At 39.5% G+C, this 19,393-nt stretch overlaps 1 protein-coding gene across 6 annotated transcripts in view; it reads right to left on the reverse strand.

The window, feature by feature from the left end:
• Window positions 1-19,381, reverse strand: part of PAM (peptidylglycine alpha-amidating monooxygenase) — a 108,139-nt gene extending 88,758 nt beyond the window's left edge. For all 6 annotated transcript variants that reach the window (XM_071448683.1, XM_071448682.1, XM_071448681.1 and 3 more), the window contains exon 1: window positions 19,237-19,381. The gene's annotated coding sequence lies outside the window, so the exon portion shown is untranslated. The remainder of the gene's footprint in view (window positions 1-19,236) is intronic.
• Between the last annotated feature and the right edge of the window lie 12 nt (window positions 19,382-19,393).

Genomic DNA, 19,393 nt, shown 5'->3' on the forward strand with positions numbered 1-19,393 from the left:
TTTCTGTACACACATGGTTTCAAAACCATTGATCTAAGGAGCAATAGTGCATTGCCCTCCACCCCAGTATCTTCTTATATATAATGCTACATAAACTTCAGAGAAAGAACAGAAGTAAAAAACAGCTGGAGACTTGCCTTTATCACAAAAGCAACTCAAGTTTCTGCTATCTGCAGGAATGCAGAAAGCCATAATAATGTTGATCCTCTGTTGAGACCAGTATTATGTGTCCAATGGACACTAACAGCACTCACCCATGCATAAATACAGAGAAAGAGCAGCTGAAAACCATCTTTCAACAAAAGCAGAAGACTGTACCCTCCAACTCCCCCTTAGAAACTGATGTTACAATCAAGGTAGCTCCTGTTAAGAAACCTAAGTCAAAAGAGTTGACAGCAGTATGAACAGTTGAAACTTCTTCTAAAACCAAGATATACAAGATCTAAAGGTGCTTACCTTACCTCAAATTAATTTCCAAGTTAATAGCTTAAAAAAAAAGGAAAAAAACCCTACATCAGCCTGAAGCTGAATATAAAACTTGCTTTAAATTCAAAGCAATAAACTTCTGACTATTGAGTAGAAAATATAATTACAAAAAATAAAAATGAAAACACACACAATTTTAAATTGCTAGATGACACACTCAGCCTTTTTAAAGTGACATTTTTCCAAAACACAGTTCCTACAATCTCCGTCCTGTTTTGGGAAGGGGAGGATCAGACAGTAGCTGCAGATCTAGTAAATTACATCCAACCTCTCATAGGATGTAATAATAAATAAATCAAATAAATCCAACACCTCAGTTATTTGCATTTAGCAGCTAAATGACTGTCTCAGTTTTTTCCAACTAGAATCTCAGGTAGAAGTATTTCTCCGGGCCAATTCCACTACTTTCTGTTCATCTCTAGTTAACTCACTTGACTGCTTTAAAAACAAAATAAAATGAAAAGTTTCATCGTCCAGTTCTTGAAGAGTAACTTAATTTAGTATGGAATGCTAATACTGTCAGGATCTGGATATATACAACATCCCTCCTGCAACTGCTACAGAAAAAGAACCAATTTAGGTTAGATATCAAGTAGGGAACAGGTATTGGAGGCAGATTAAACATACCAGATGACAGTTTTTCATTCTTCCTAATATTTCTTTGAGCTGATTAGAGTCTGGTTTTAAGAGCACAAAAAAAAAAAAACCCACAATGAGCAGTAATTTTATTTTTGTATGTCTGTGAACAGGCACAAGCTTAGGATGTCAGCACAGAATAAGGCTGCAAATAATGATGCAATGGCATGCAGAAGAACCATCCTGACATAATTTTTGAGGCCACATGTAATGCTTTCCTCTTATACCTAAACTTCTAGGACCATTATACTAACACTTCAGAGTCATTCCAGATTCTCATTTCTACAGCAATATAAAGAATCAAAGAGTAGCTCAACCACAGCATATTATGAAGTCCTGCTTTTAGTAAGAGAGATTTCAATCTATTTACTGGCACTCTTCCACAAATTTCTTCCTTTACCCCAGAAGGCAATATAAGGGCTGGAGCATCTGTCCTCTGAAGCCAGGCTGAGAGAGTTTAGTATAAGCTGTTCAGTCTGGAGCAGGGAAGGTTACAGGGAGACCTTATAGCAGCATCCTCCTGTAACTAAAAGGGGTTTACAAAAAAGGTGGAAAGGGACATTTTTAGAAGGACATGTACCGTTAGTAACAAGGGGAAATTGTTTTGAACTGAAACAGAGTATATTCAGGTATCATATGGCAATGTTTAGATATGATATGAGGTTGGTGAGGCACTGGCACAGCTTGTCCAGACAGCGTGGATGCTCAATCCCTGGAAGTGTTTCAGACCAGGATGAGGCTCTCAGCAACCTGGCCTATTGCATGTGTCCCGGTCACAGGATTTCAAATAAGATGATCCTTAAGGTCCTTCCAACCCAAACAATCCTATGAGTTTCTATAAAATCTCCCCTCCACATGGAAATCTGGGCATATGCCCTTTAACTAAGGGCAGAGGTACCAGCTTACACAGTAATGAACATTTACCACATGGTTAAAAATTGCTGAAAATAATAATAATAATAAAATAATTAGATTATTATTTGTCAAAACAGGAAACACTAAATTGGTATTACACCTAAAAACCCATACTATTAGTATTATGGAATGTAAGGGATAACAAACACCAAGTTAAATTAGAAAATATTTTGAATTAGGAGACTTATTGTGTTTTTTTTCATATATGTACAGCTGCAACTAAATGAGGGAGATTTCTCTAATTTTCTATAGTGACATGTTCCCAAAACAGAGCCACAGTTCTTATCACAACCAACATCAGTGGCAAAAAGGAGGCAAAGAACTCTCCAGCAGCAAGTCCTTACTCTCTATCATTGCTCCCTGAACTTGGTCATATCATGGAGAAAAACACACTCACATAAATAATACAGAATTGTTTATTATAAATATAGAGAAATATACAATATTATACAGAAATTGTATACAGAAAAGTATTTTAATTACTTCATGTATTTCTACTATAAAATCTCTGCAAATCTCTTACTTAGCACCAGTTCCACTTCAAACATTTGGACTGGGCAATCTTAGAAGGCTTTCACAGAAAGAGCATTAATAGCAGAATGCTACCACAATTTTCTTTTTAGAGAAACTGTTTATTCCTGCACATATCTTCACAATAAATACATGTTTTCTGATACTGCAATGCTGGAGGAGGAGACCACTGCGCACAAACTTCTGGAACGGCCACGACCATCATCAATATCTTCAAGGAAAGGCAGAAGGGGGGAGCAAAGCAGCAGCACAATTGTGTTCTCAACAAGCCACCTTGTTTGTCTCAGCCACACAAACCTTCTCCCCTTACAGGCCTGGAATATATCCTATTTCTCTAAGTCTATGCATCCCTTTAATTAGCCTTCTTAAAAGAACATCTACTGCCTGGGTAAATTTGCTGTATGTAAAACAGAGGGATAAGCTACAAAAATGAACACCAGAAAGAGACAGGACTATACTCCTGAAATAGATACAATAAAGTAAAGTATTAACAAGTTGTACCTAGGCACTTTTATTGATATGTTCACATTTGGAAAAATCTAATTGCTTGAAGTGAAAAGAAGTAGGTTTTCTTTTCACTTCAAGTACAGCTGTGGAGATTGAGGTCTACAGACAACACTGAACCCCAACACCCACATGCAGTAAGTCCTTGTCACATGGATCCCTGAAATACACAAACAGGTTTTTTGTAGAAAACAAGACTTCTTGCAACTCTGATACATTTCTTCAAAAGGACTCTCAGTGTACACAAGAGGCATTTTTAAGTGCAAATATAAGAGGTCCTCTTAGATTAGTAGGGGTGGAACAGTACACATCACCATTTTTTGAGAGCAAAAAATGAGGCACTTGCTAAGACTGTAGTCTTTATTGTTCAAACCTCATTTCATTTTACATTTCTGCATTTCAAGCAAAAATTTCAAAGTAAATCCCAACTTTGCATAATCTAAAATTTTATTCATGCTCTGTCCAACTGTACCTCACAGAGACACTGAAAAATAATCAGATATTAACCTTCTTCCACCACCTTAACTTTATGCATGCTCAATGACCAAATGCCTTCTGCAGCTCTGCCAACAGAATGATAACAGAGGTTTTTATAAAAATCTAACAGGAAAATTTCCCAATTTGCCCTAAAATAGTGTTGGCCCTCAATCATTAAATGCCACCATTTCTTTATTGCTTTGCTGGTTTGAAGGCTGACTAAAAGTGCACCAAAGGTCAGCTAAATGCTTCAGAGAACCAAATAAAATATCCATGCTTCAAAATTCCTCATTCCACTCCACAGTCCTGCAGTAACTTCAACACTTTCATTCCAAGGAGCATGCTCAATTTACGCTGCCTCCAAATCTCAAAGACGTCTCAGTGACATGTCCATACCAAACTAATTCTGAAATCAGAAACTTATCTGAAGAAGAGCTTTTTCACAATAACCTCCTTTTCAGATGCCTGTAGCTTTTTTTTTAATAGCAAAATGAGTTATGAAAATACCTCAGCCTGCTTGTGGCACAAGAATTACTTCCCACTAATGTTCCCAACCTCAAACTCTACCGCTCCAAATTGAAGTTTGGGAGAGTGGACTTTTGTGAGTTACCTTTCCAGACAAACAACCCCTAAATGAAAAGAAAATGAGAGAATTTGACATGTGGCTACAGTCTCTCTCCTGTAACCACAAAATGTCTGACAGAGGGGTAGGTTAAAAGGATTAGAATGTTGGACCTAGTTTTCATTCTGAAGTGATTCATAACTAGGAAATTTCCATGCTAGGTGTTTTACAGATGAAGCATGTTATTTCTGTCTTCCAGCAGCTTCTCTCTAGTCACTACACAGAAATATAAAAGGTCAATTTTAATCAAGGAACTCTTAATATTTAATTAAAACACGTGAATGCCTTGCAGAACAACTGGAAGGCAAGCTCAGTAAGGCAAGACACATTCACTAATTTAGCTCATCTGCGACAGACTTCACAGCAAAATGAGCAACTTACTCTCTTTTTTTGATTCTGGTCCTGTAGGTGAGCAAATACAGTTTATGGTGGAAACTCTATTTTTATTTGAAGATGACTCATAATGGCCAAATTCATTACAAGACAACAGACATGCCTGATTTAGTCAATCAAAACAAAGGATTTGTACTGTGGATTGTGAAATAAAAGTTCTGGTAATGATCTCTGCAACAAAGAGCAATACATAAAGCTGTAGTATTTTCTCAAATCAGGTTTCACATATAAACAAGAAAGCACAGACATAAAAACCAGAACCAATGCCACTGCATCATGTCTTTGTTAATGATTTCTTTGTCCTACGCATAATAAACCTATGTAGGTCTAAAGAATGAAAATCAATATATCCTTGATGGAGTAAAAAACATACAGAAAATTGCTTTTGATGGGGATTTATTATTTAAATGGAGCTTGCTTTGTCAGTGTGCACAAAACAAAAAAAGGAAACAGAAGCAGAAAAAATATTTTCTTTATAGTATATTGGAAAGAAAGAGGTAGATGCTAAGAGAAGCAGAACTTGACCTGATTCAAACAAATCACCTTTGTGCTTATCTGCATGTAAATCTATTAAAAGATCCCTCTAGTATATTAGCTGTCTTTTAAATACAGCAACACAACCTACATACAGTTATAATCCTTGGCTGAAATACCACAATTTCATTAAAAGCATATTCTTTGCTTATATATAAACACTAAACTGACACAGAAAACAGTGCTTCAAGGCAGATAGATGACTGCAGCTGCTCTCTCATATATTAGAAACTAACCAGAGCAGGACATGAAACTGCCAACATCAGCAGCCATGACCACTGAAATAAACCAACTCCATAGAATTACTGCATAAAATACTTTACATGCATGTAAAGGCACACAAGGAACCTTATTTGAACCAATCTCTTGGTCTCCTTATATGCTAGAAAGTTAGAGGAAATGTCATACTAAACATCATGACCTTATCAAATCCCAGGGGAAGTCTACAGCAAGGAAGACGTACCCTTGATCATGGTCAGGGATACTTAAACCAGCTGAACAGATATAAGGTCACGGGTCCTGATGGGATGCACCCATGATTGCTACTCTTCATAATCTTTGATCAAACATGGCAATTAGGAAAGGTGCACAAGGACTGAGGGAATCATCTGTGAGGGTGAGTAGGACCCCAGTGAGGTTGTGGAGAGCATAACTTTGAAGATTTTCAAAATCCATCTGGACATGGTCTTGGGTAACCTGCTTTAGGTGGTCCTGCTTGAGCAAGGTGGGTGTCCACAGTGAGCTCCAGAGGTCCCTGCCAACCTTGACTGTTCTGTGATTCTGTAAGGAAAACTAATAGTTATTTTATCTGTCACTAGGTATTTTGAACTGGAAGAGACGTATGTGCAAACACAATGAGAAAACATTAACTAGTTCTATGTAATTTGTCCCGTATAACTATACATACATAACAAGAGTCCCCAGAATTATTCATATTATCTTAAACATCAAGTTTTGATTTTTCATTGATAGTTTTATTTGTTTTATATGCCCAAGTACTAGCAGTAAGGTGCCTGCAGGGGGGCTTCTGTGAGGAGAGAATGTGCCAAAAACACGTGGTACCAAATGACCAGAGCAGGGGACTAAGCCCTTCAGGCAGGAGGGTGGTACCTCTGCTGAAGTTACAAAAATGTTGCATAGTAGAGTGTGAAAACCACAAGTGAGGGACAACCCTGCAGACACCAGGGACAGTGAAGACAGGAGGAGGTACTCTGAGCAGCAAGACGTGCAGCCCCTGTAAAGCCTCACACCGAAGCAGATACCAAGCTTGCAACCCATGAAAGACCTCACTGCAAAGCAGCTGGAGATGCCCTGAAGGAAGCTGCAGCCCACTGGGAGTCCATTCTTTTGTATTTTCAATTGGCAATAAATCAAGTTCCTTTTCCTCAAGGTTAACCTCTTTGCTCATGATGGTAACTGATGAGTGATCTCCCAGTCTTTTTAGCTTGGGCTGTTCCACTTATACTTTCTAAGCTCATCCTGTTGAGGAGGGAGAGTGAAAGAGCAGCTGAGTGGGCATCTGGCGAGGCCAGCCAAGGCCAACCCATACCATATCCCATGAAGATTTTAAAATAAACAGGCCATACTCAGTAAGTGATTGACACAGCTGTTCAGGCTCTGATTTCACCAAAGTAGTAACGCAGCTGTGAAACAAGGCAATTCACTTTTATATGTGACTATGCCAATCTAACATCAACTGAAATTTCAACTTGCAGTGCAGAACACAGTCAGCAAGTGATAATTGCAACCCCTGACAACTACTATCCATTCATTAAAAAACAAACACAAAAAAAACCCCAAAAAATCCACAACTTCAAATAGAAGTAATAACCAGATATAACACTTGAAAAAGATCTTACCTCAAATAGCACCTCGTCTAAGCATCGGTTCCTTACTAATAAGTGAATATACGCTATTATAAATTGAAAAGAGATCTTATATTCAAATAATGTATACACACATACAATAACTCAGAAACTCTTCCTAAGCAAACGCCTGCAGGTTGTATGTAGGTCAAGTTGTCTTGACAGGGATGAGAAGATGAAATAAGACAAAATGTTGATCTACATGATTTGAATATCAACCAAAGAAAAGATTTAATGCTTGATGACAACTACAATAACTGTAAGACTGAGCCCTGTTGTGAATGTACAGGTACATTGACCAACAGAATGAACATCATGACGATACTATTAGTAAATACTATTAGAAAATAAATTCCATTCTTTGGAAACATTTGCTCCTCAAAAAATCTAGTAACGCAAATACAAAAGTTCAGGTGCAGTTTTCAACAGTGGCCTTCTGAATTCAATGTAACAATAACTCCATATTAATTTCCCCAATTCACTTCTCAAAAAAAAATACCACATGACAGAAGTAAATAAAATTTAGAGGAAGCAACAAAACTAATGAACTACAAAAAATTAGAAATACAAACCCCCATAATCTAGAGAAAACCTGACCAATTCAGAAAATCAAAAAATAGATAGAAAAATATTTTTAACACATATTTTGAAGACATAACTGAGGAAGCTGAGAGCTACTTTTAAAATCACCAAAAAATGAAAAGTAGAAATAAAAAAAAAGAAGGAAAACCAAAACACTCTCAGAAATGTGGGAAACAGATAAAATTACCTTTCAGTAATATTATTTTTTAATAAGCAACTATTATAAATGTGACTGACAGAAAAAATAAAAGGAACCAAGAAGACCACAAGCACCAAAAGGAACAGTGCTAACATTCTGATACATGTGAGGAGTATTGTCAAAATAACACTCCTTCTCCTCACAGACATAAAAGGTTTTGACAAGACAAGATCAGGTGATAGATACAGTTATCTGAAATAAAAGCAATAATGAATAAAGCTATCATTCCTTTAGTTTCTTCCCTCTCCCAGCTTCTTTGATATTCTAGAGAAGAAATGCACAAATTTCAAGTTGGAGACTGCCTGTCTAGAGCAAGGGAGAGAGAAATTAATGAGAACAACTTTGAGAAAAATTTAGTCTGCACTGAAAGTCTTTTTTCTTTTAAAAAGCTGGTTTAAGAAATAAAAAAATTGATACTGATAGTACAATAATAATAGAATAGTACAATAATAATCGAATAAAAGCCCAAGTAAGAACGAACAGAGAGGATGGAGACCTGGACTCCACCTTACTGGTGGAATAAATAACAGTGACAAAGGTGGCTTTAAGCCAAGGCTACTCCTTTTACTGTCTCATGTATTTGTCAAGATTACCAACAAACCTGAGTAAACTAACACTGTATCCTATACTTCACTGCCAACATAACAAGAAACATGAACCCTGAAAAAATTTCTTAGCATATTTCAGTGAACACAAATTCTTCAAAAAGCACTCACAACTAACAAGATTATAATTTACAGTCTATTTTTAAATTATATTGTGAACAAATATCCACTAAATGGATAGACAAAAGAGAATCTCAGGAGAAGAAATTATAGAGAATAGGGTAACTAATACTGAGATTATTTGTAGCAGCAAGACATTCAAATTACCCAAAGAAGACAGGAAACTGTACTTATACAAACAAATACAGCTGGGTTTGACATTAATTAAATCATTAAATCCTTTCTGTTTGCAAGTTAAGGCCTCAGGTGCTATGTCTTCCAAAACTGGTCAAATCAAGGGAACATGCTTGGCCAAGGTCAGGTCCTCTTGATTCACTGTTAGGCTCTAATAGAAGATACTACAGAACACTGGAAGTTCACACTGAGGTGCCATCATCATGCAATCACTCCTCTCTCTGGAGGAGTGATGTGGCAACTGGAAAACCCCCGGTGCAGACTTTCAAAGTTACCTAAGCAACAATATTGTCTTGAGAGCACTTTGTTACTATTGCTATACTAAGCTCAGGTTTTATTTTACTTTATCTAAGAGCTCTAAGACCAGTGCTGCTCACACTGGTAATGTATTTTTTTCCAAGTTTCACGTTATGCAATTTAAGTATCAGAGATGGCAATAAAGGAAGTACCTCAATGAAAATTGATTTCTCTAAACAGAGAGAGATACTATTCCACGCCTGTTAGATCCATTTCCTACCTAGCCAGAGTTCTGGATCTACAGCAAGACCATTTGAAAAGCAAATCAAACCAAGTATGAAGGAGACAGGAAAACATGTGACAAAGACAACAGCAAAACTAGTGAGACAACAATTCTGAAATATGAAAAAAGCAGCAAAGAAAAACCTAAATCTTTGAGTAGGATATGAAGGTTTAACTACTGTAATAAAATACATTTTAAACAGAACTCAGAGAATGACTGACACAGTTCTCTCCACCAATGGACTGCAGTGGAACGTTGGAACACTGTGCCAGTGGTCTTCTGTCAGCAGGCAGATCATGGGAGGAGACAGGGGGCATAAAAATAACTGAGGCACAAGCTCTGGGGCTTTTTTGACGCAGGGCTTTCTATGTTGGGGCATTTGCTCTCGTCTTTTTGCCCAGGCTTAAGGTCTGCATATTACTCTGGCCCTAGCCTGTTTCTGTCCTTTTTGCCCTGGCTCCAGCCTGCCTTTTGGCTCTTTCGCCCTTGCTGGCCCTTACTCTCCCGCAAGTACTCGCCCTCCCTCTCGCTGGGCATTTGGCTGCACTCTGGCTGACCTCCGAGCCTTGTGTGTAGCCTGTGTCCCGCCCCACCCCTCGCCTGTCCCAGCCGCCGCCTGTCCCGCCTCCCTGTGTTCTGACCGACGCCCTGCTTGCTTCGTTCCTGCGTTCCTGCCTGCCTCTAGCCCTGCTTCGCCGGTCCAGCCCGCCACCACGATCCCCACCGCCATCCTGTCCAGCGTTCCGGACGTCCCGCCCGAGCGCCCCCTCCCTCACTCCCCTGGTGTCCGGCTGCCCGTGGCCGGGGGAGCTGTGCCTATGGAGCCGTGCCTCTCCGAGGGCTGCGCAGGCTCCCCAGCAGCCAGCGGGCACACGCTCCCTGACACTGGACCGTCGGCGGCACTCCCTGACTTCGGGTGGTAATGCCCAATTTTTCTGTCTCCCCCCTCTTTCCCCTCATTATTTTTCATCTTCCTTCCTCCTTTTTCTGTCTTTTCTAGTTCTCTTTAGCAAGTCAACTCCCTCTTTTTTTGTTACCAATAAACAGTTCTCAGATACAATACTGTCTCGTTTGACTGATTTTCATCTTAGACCATCTGTTTTTCTAAGAACTCCCCAGTTCCCCACAGTGGAACATGACACACTACCAAGCTGTGAAACTTGTGACTTAAGGAAAATATGAGAGATAATTATTCTTCCTGAGAAAATGATATAGGAAATTCCTTATGGGAATTATAAGGTAATTTCACATAAATTAGTACATTTTACTTTAGCTTATTAACAATTTAAGCCTACTTTAGATTTTGAGATCACATCCTAAAGAAACACATTTTCAGGTGTGCAATGCCATCAGTAAAAACAGACTCAAGCCATTTCCAGAGGTGGACCCTTACCATGTAGCAGCAGGTAGACACAGCACACAGGTGGAGTCCAACTGTGTAAGAGACAGGGACATACAGCACAAGACTGTGGTGGTGTTCACAGGGGTCCCAGGATGAGGGAAGAGATGAGAATCTTGACTCCACATTTCAGAAGGCTGATTTATTATTTCATGGTATATATTATTTTAAAAGAAAATTATATATTAAAACTTACTAAAAGAATAGAAGAAAGGATTTCATCAGAAGACTTGAAAGGAAAGGAATGGAATGAATAATAAAATCCTGTGACTGACCAGAGAGTCTGAGACAGCTGACTGTGATTGGCCATTAATTAAAAACAACCACATGAGACCAATCAAAGATGCACCTGTTGCATTCCACAGCAGCATATAATTATTGTTTACATTTCGTTTCTGAGGCCTCTCAGCTTCTCAGGAGAAAAAGTCCTAACAAAAGGATTTTCATAAAATATGTCTATGACACAAGACCAAACACAGGATGCAAAGATGATTGAGGGACTACAGCATCTGTCATATGAGGAGAGGTGGGACTGTTTACAGCCTGAAGAGAAGGCCTGCTTAAGGTGGGCTAAAACCTTATCAATACACATAAACAAAAGATTGTTCAACATGGGATGAAAGCATGTCAGACTTTCCACAGCAGTGTACACTGACTAGAAAAGAGTCAACAGGGATAAATTGAAACAGAAGAAATTCTACATGCAAAAACAAATACACTTGTTCATTGTAAGAGTGGTCAAGCATGGGAAAAGGCTGCCAAGAGGAGTTGTGGAGTCACAGAACTACTCAAAACCTGAGTGAACACAGTCATATGAAACCTGATAGAGCTGGTCCTATTTAACTGAGGATGGAGTTACGCTACATCATCTCCAAAAGCTCCCTGGCACCTCAACCAGTCTGCGATCCTATATTAATCTCACATGCAGAAAGCTGAGTGAGACAGTCAAAGAAAAGACAAAAATACCTTTTTTTTGGTTGAAAATAAACAAAACTGGAAATCACTGTTTAATTAACATTCTAGTAACTGTCACGTGTAATAAAAACTATGTTATATATTAACAGCTTTTATAAGAACAGCTAGGTTCTCCAAAGTAGATACTACAGCATATTAACTTATGAAAGGACTACAGTAAATTAACGTTCATAAAATAGTGATTAAAATAAATTGACATTGTCTCAATACAAACAACAGTAAACAAGCAGAAAGCAGTAAGTATTTCAAGTCAGGATAAAATGGATGCTTTCAAATCCAGCATAAATCCTTAATCTCTTCCATAATGAGACTGGAATGCTTATTACCATAAAATCCATCTCCTTAATTTGAGGTCAGGGTACAACATGCTCACAAAAGGAATTAAAACCAACTGAATTTAACCAATCTGAATATAAATAATTAATGGAAAACTAAAGAATATAGCATAGAAGTCTGCAACAGAGCTAAGAATTAAAACAAACATTAGCTTTCCCACCTCCCTTTAAGTGGACTGCTGTAAGCAGGCAAGGCTGACTTTATCTGTTTTCAAATTCCTTTTCTTCACTCCTGCTTTAGGGCACATGAGTGAGGTTCAGGGAGAACTCTACTAAAGCAAGCTGACTTGTAAAGCAAAATAATCACTGACACCCTGGAACAGTCACAAAGCAATCAGCATTGTTGTTATTCTTGATAAAACACTCAACTACAACCACCTAGAGTACCTGAAAAGATGTAAAGGTGCAGTTTCACGAAGTGTTAACTCAGCTGGGAAGCGGTAGAGGGAGGAACCACAAATGACAGATGGGTATGTGCTTCTAAAAGAAAAGGCTATGGCTTCCTGAAAAGATGAGGATTAAGAAGGTAAGCATAATTGCATAGCAGTTATGCTGATGCATGTTAATGAATCTTACAGAACAAAGCATTTGAATATTCTCAATAATTACTAATGTAATCCTTTAAATATGTTAGACATGAGAAGTAATACATTTGCTGTGACATGGGCTAGTTGCATGACCCATTCCAGTCTTTGATTTTCTCCTCCACTTCACTTCACATTAGCCTGATTTTCAACCTTAGTCTTTCACTTCAGTTTTTCAGTCACTAGCTCATATAAGCTGATCTTCTATTCCAGTTTTCTTCCCTTGATCCAGATTCTTGTCAGCCCAGCCCAAGAGTTCATAGAGTTTCTCCCTCTCCTACCAGGTCATAGTCCCAATGGTATCTGCAGACATTTCTTTGCAGAGACTGAGCCCCATTTGCTCCCACAAACTGACCTTCAATGAAACTCTTCCCCTCCTTCCCAGTTCACCTACTTCTCTTTACATTCCCTTCTAGTCTCTGTTTGCACTCCTCTTGTTGTCTTCATAGCAAAACAACACCTTAACTTTCAACTCGAAGACTTGAAAACCAATATTCAGTAACTTGTCAATGTTACAGTCTGTAGACCACAGAAACTTACTGTGGGAACTATCAGACAGCCTTCTAAGATGTCAAGGCTGACCAGCATCCCATGGTTTAGAAACGTACCATAGACCTACTGTTACTTACAAGTACATTAATTCACCCTAGTTTCAATAAAGGTGCTTTATTTAAACTGAATCAAAGAGAAAAGAAAATTGAATAGATTCTGAGGTAAAAAATAATTAGAAACAGAGAGGAATTAGAGTGGCAGAAAAATATATACATACATTATCTTAGCAAATTACAATATCTTTCTTCAATTAAACAAAAGATCATTCCCCAAGACAAAAGAAAATGCAGTGGAGCTGATCAGAGGTGGGGAGATTAACTATTTTTTATCCATACTACCACATGGGGGATTATTAAATGTGAGAAAAGTGGATTAGAAGATGTAAAAAAACCACCAAAACAATTCAAAATGAATGGTTAAACAAAGACAATTGAAACAAGGTTTCAAATGCTAATTTCATTAACTGTTTCATAAATATAGCCCTATCTGAACTTGTATATCTGAACTTCCTCTGATTCAGCTTCATTCCTCTTCCTTGCATCTTATCACTGTTCCCCAGAGAGAGCAGATCTGTATCATCTGCTTCACTTTCTCCTTTGAGGAAGCTGCAGTCTGCAGTGAGGTCACATTCAGCCTTCTCTTTTCCAAGCTGAACCCAATAAGCTCTTAGTTTTCCCACTATGTAATGAAACAAAGACAATCCGGACTTTTCAGCCCAACAACATGAAGTCTAAAAGTAAACATGACTATTCTCTACACAGAAGTATATACAGAGAACAAAGTATGAATTAAGCTACTGAATGATACTAAACAAGAACAATAAATATATACAAAGACTGTGAATAATTTAGATTGAAAATTAGATTGACATTTTTGAAACAAGCCAGAAAGGGTATGCTGTAGGCCCTAATTTTTAAGATGAGTAATTGTATTATCAAATGGGTTGAAGGACATTACTTAGAGGTCTGCAACAGAAAGCAAACACAGCTAACACCCCCCGCCCCACACCCATTTTTATATGTGGGTGGAAGGAATAAGAGCAAAACAAATCTTCTGTAGTTTTGTAGTGGCCCTCTAGTGTTAACCTGGTCCTGTGCTCTGAAAAAAAAAAAAAAAAAACAAAAAAAAAAACCACAAACCTTAAGTTCAATATAAATTCATTTCCTCATAATCCCTTTTTGTTGCCAAGTATGAAAGACTAATCCCTTTTTTGTTGAAGTATGAAAACCTGAGGCATATACAACACGGAAGACTGAAAGCAAGTCACTTGCAACATATGACCATCAGAAGAAAACTTTTTTTTTTGCTTATTTAAGTCTGGATTAACCCTACACACTAGGGACTCTGACACAGAGATAGACAATTTTACAGAGAAAAACCTTTGAGATACCATTGTTTTGTAGGGATTTCTACAGAAAAGTACTTGTATTAGTACACTAGGACCACAAATGTATAACAGCACAGACTAAAATACTAGAATAGGACTGAGACAACCAAGTGGAACCATATGATCCAAAAAAGAATACTGGTAACTGTGGAGTGGAACTGGGAGGCAGTGATGGAGTATGTGACCATACCACATTCATGGATCAGCAAATAGGATATGATTCAACATCACCCTCAGCATTCTTTGTCCAAAGGGAAGATAAATGCAGCAAAGATCATGCAACATCATTATCAGGCAAGAATAAACCAAAATACACAGTGGGGATTTTGTAAACAGCATCCCTTTCTCCCTTGTCACTGCAAGTAATCATACTGATAAGATAGCCATCTGTCCTGGCCCTCAGAAATGTAGGGCTGCAAAAGCAAGAGTATGAAAGGATGCCAAAAATCTCATAGATTTCAAATACAAGTTGATGAAAATAATTTGTTCAAAAGTAGAGTCATGTTTCCACCTATGCAGTGATCCATTGAGAGTTGCTGCACTTAAACTCTCTTCTCATATGATGACACACTCTGTTTGGCTATTGCAGAACCTTGGTATCTTAAACCAGAGCACTTGCTAAGTTACATCTGTTGCCTAAAATGCAGGAACTTGATCATTGCACTATGAACAGCTGAGGTTATTATTTATTGCTTTTCATTGCAAAACACACTTTGTTTTTTGGATAAAATGGTGGGTTCTGCTAAGTATTTTCATTGTCAATAAAACATTGATGGGTGGTGGGAAAGCAAGAAAACCCCTTCCTCTACAACGCATAGAAAGTGCTCAGAGGGCTTGGAGTAGTGCTGCAACAGAGATCTTCCAACTAATGACTGCTAAGTGTCTTCTTTAGAAACAAACTGCCTGATCTTCACCTATTAAACAAATTGGAAAAGTATGCATTCTCCTAGCATCTCTTCATATATAATCTATATGTATCCGTTCAGAGGCTAGTATTAAATTTCATTCACATGGATTTGAAAGAGAATCTCTACCCAGCTTATGTTTCTCAACACTAGTAATAATAAACCCCAACATTTTAGATGTATACCTGAAAAACAGTGCTTCAAAAAACCACACTAATTAATTTTGCTCCCCATATATCCTACATGATTATTGTGAGTACTTGTTCTTTGCTCACATGGTCCCAAGTTATATCTCAAAATCCTACTTCAGTTTACTTTACGCTTCCAGAATATTGTCATAACAAAAGCGCTCCATACTTGCATTCCCACATACCTTTAATACAAATTCACCTTTAAATATTTGTTTCATATAAGTTATAAAGTAACCCATAAAATTTGAGATCTATTGAATAAAGTTTTTCAGATAAAACTTTTACATCTTTCTGCAGGAAAATGCTTTTAGTTGATTCAACATGCCTGAACAATTTATAAATAACACCCTCTCCTCCTTACCTTGGCCCACTGGAAGACACTGAATTTGAGTACAGGCAAGACTGGGAGAAAATGAAAGAGAGTCCTTCACTTATCACAGAGAAATTAAGGGGGTTATTCAATAAGGATTATGTTGTAAATTCTCACTGTCTTTCTGCTGCCCTATGCATTTCAATTTTTTATGTCCTGACTGCCTTAGAAAGGAGAAAAAACCAAAAAGGAGGAGAAAAAGAAGGGGGGTGAAAGTGTGGAAGGGGGAGAAAAAGGTGAAAAGTGGTGAGGAAAAGCAAAACAGAGGGGGGAAAGTTGAAAAGGGGAGAGGTGACAGAAGAGGGGGAAGGCAATGAAAAAGGTATTGGGGAAAGAAAGAGTAAACGAGAGGTAAAAGAAAAAAGAATACGGTAAAGAGGATAGAGGAAGAAGAGAACAAAAAAAATGAAGGGGAAGGAGAAAAAAGAGGGGAGTGGGACAGGAAAAAAGAGAGAAAAAAGGGAGGAAGAAGAGAGAAAAAAGCAGTAAAACACTTAGTTGTACCTTGAAAAACACCTTGCATTCATTTGATTGGCTCTGAAGCATTTTCTTCCTGCTCTGAAGCATGAAGAAAACGTTTCTCAGTAGTTAGAGAATGTCCAGTGTTTCTTTTGGCAACTTTAACATTAGATTGAACTTGAGGCCTTACATAGAGACATTTTTTTAATTATTCAGGATATTTTGACTATACAGATTGTCATACTAGACCAGGCTGGTAAACCAGTCTAACAACAATTTGCTCAGATCAGCCATCACTATATCTTGTTCGCAAGATGCAAGACAACTAACATGGTATAGCCTATTAGTACTGAACAGAATACGGTAGATATGGTACAATCTAATCTTTTAGATATTTAATCCTAATAGTTAGCAATTGTTTTAAAAGTATACACTACAATTACTTTCTCTAGCTTGTCTGGCTTCATTTGTGATACATTTCAAAACTCTGTCTGCAGTAGTTCTAACTTTGGATAGTAATACTATAAACATCCCGGGAGATGTATTAATCTTAAATATCACAAGCAATGGTAGATCCAATTAAATAGATTAAATGGAAACCTGGCAAGTTATGAAATTCCTTTAAAGTATAGTCTAAATTGCATTGTGCATTCCATCATTTTTGAGTGGGCAACATGAATACTTCTGTCAGGCTATAAAATGAGAACTTCAGAACAAATCCCAGCCTCTGGGCACCTTTTGAGCCATTACTACATGTAAAACAGAAGCAATGCAATAAGAATTGTCTTCAATAAGTATGCATTTTACAACAGAGTTCCTCTGGATTAACCTCTTGAGGAATCAAGAAAAAACATCCTGACCATTTTGTGGTATCAGCCACATGCAGGGAAATAACCTCCACAACAAGCAGATTCAATCCTATCTTGTATTATTTGACACTTGGGAGCCCTGAGACTCTCTCACTTGACAAGAAAGCAGATAAAGCATCAAAATAGTGAGTTTCTATGTTGAATTGGATCTTTGAGATTACTTTAAGCTTGTTTGCACATACACTTGTGCAGACCTCTGCCTCCATATGTCAAAGGAAGTATCTTCTTTTGTCTACTTGCTAGCCCTTACAGCCTAGATCTCTTCATTTTCACCTGTCCCAACAGTGAGATCACCACATCAAGGAAACTAACTGAGTGCCTAAGGTCTAAATTCAACCCACTTTCCATTTTTTCTGCATGCACTAGTCAGCAAATTAGTCAGCCTCAGTCTTCCAGCAAAGTTATTTCTGAAAACTAGCTCCTGAATTCAGATTTACAGTACAAGACAGACTCATGATTTCAGATCTACAGCACAGAACAGAAATATAAATAAGAATCCAACACATCTGTACTCAAAAAAATAAGTTCAGTAAAAATTCTGGAATTAAACTGCTATTTTCTGAAAGCTATGTATTTCTTTCCAATGTTTTTAATGTGAGAATCCCTGCAGAGACTGAAAAGGAGTGCCCCAAATCAAAAAGGAAACAAAACACCTGATTCCTATTAAGTGACAGATCACAGACATTTGTGATATTAAAAACACCTGTGGTGTTGTAAGAAGACTCAATTCCATGCCAAATATTTTTTCTTTAATAAGTAGCTTAAAAATTCTAATCAATGCTAGTGATATATATATTTTTTTACTCCAATGTATAAGAACACTCATCGCAATCATACAGCAGGCAATGTGACAACAGTCTACAGTAAAACCTACCAACCTGTCAATGACAGCACCTCTGTGTTTGCAATCCATAAGTCAACAGCAGAACTGCCCATGGCTTTACCATTGCTGAAGAACCCTGGGACCCCCCCCTTCACATAGCAGTTCCCACAGCAGAACCATGCTCTGGCATGGTTAAAAATATTTAAAAATATGTACGAAGTAATTTGTAAGAGACTGATATACAAAGCATATATATTTTGATAGTAATGCCTGGAATTAATACATGAGTTTTAAAGGAACAGAATGAGGAGTGAAGGCTTACCAAAAAAAAAAAAAAAAAATCAAACAAAAACACCGAAAAAAAAAACCCGGACAAAAATACAAACAAAAAAAGCCACTCCCAGGGACTACTGGGAACCATACGCTACTCTAAGCAGCTGGAAGTCGAAACTAACAAAACGGCAGCACTTGAATGCTTCCATGCCTCCCACGGTTGAACACCCAGAGGCGAAGAAATGACAGCGCCAGCGGGCCAGCGCCAAAGTCCGGAGGGGCTCTGCCTCTCCGCATTCAGCCATGTTCCTACCACCGGCATGCCGCCAGGCCCTTTAAGCCAGACCCGGTGACGGGCGGGAGGCACCGGCCCCGGGACGGCCCCGTTCGCTGCCCGCAGGGGCTCGTGCTGGCGGCGCCGGGCGTCGCGGGAAACTTTGGCGGCGGGGAGCGCGCCCGTGCCTCAGCCGCCCCGGGGAAGCTCGCACAGGACACGAAGTCCCGGCGGGGAGAGCGGAGGCTCCGCCCCATCAACCCCCTCAGGCGGCGGCAGCAGTGCTCAGCAGGGGACAGGGAGGACGGGATAGGGCAACCCCCGCCTCCTAGCGCCGCAGCCGCCGCAGTCTGCAGCCAACAAGGAAAGAGCTGCTCCTGGCACCCGCACGGCCGCGGCCCTCGGCGGTGCGAAGCGGCCCCCGGGCGTCCGGGAACCCGCCCCGAGGCATCCGCGGGAGGCGCCGCGGCTCTTGCAGCGCGTAGGGGAGCGGCGCCGCCGCCGCATGTGTGCCCAGGCAGAGGCAGCGCCGAGCGCGGCAGGGCGAGCGTCCGGCCAAGGCGCGGCACCGGCACTGCCGCGAGGCTCGGGAGAATCACTGCAACTCAAAGTACCCCCTGCTTCTCCCCTCCCCGCAGCCCTCGTGCCCGAGCAAACGCGGCACAGGTGGAACTCACGGGAGGAAGGCACGCCACACCGCTAACTCCCAGCCGCTGCCAGCAGCGATACCGACACCGGGGTCGGCCACCGCGATCCCCCTTCCTGCCCCGCCCCGGGACCGCCCTCCTTCGCGCCCCGCCCCGGCGCGGGGGACGCGGCGGCGCTCACGTCGGC

Source organism: Agelaius tricolor, unplaced genomic scaffold (assembly GCF_023055355.1).
Source record: "Agelaius tricolor isolate 1412-34295 unplaced genomic scaffold, bAgeTri1.0.p SCAF_27, whole genome shotgun sequence".
In the NCBI taxonomy this organism is placed as follows: Eukaryota; Metazoa; Chordata; class Aves; order Passeriformes; family Icteridae; genus Agelaius; species Agelaius tricolor.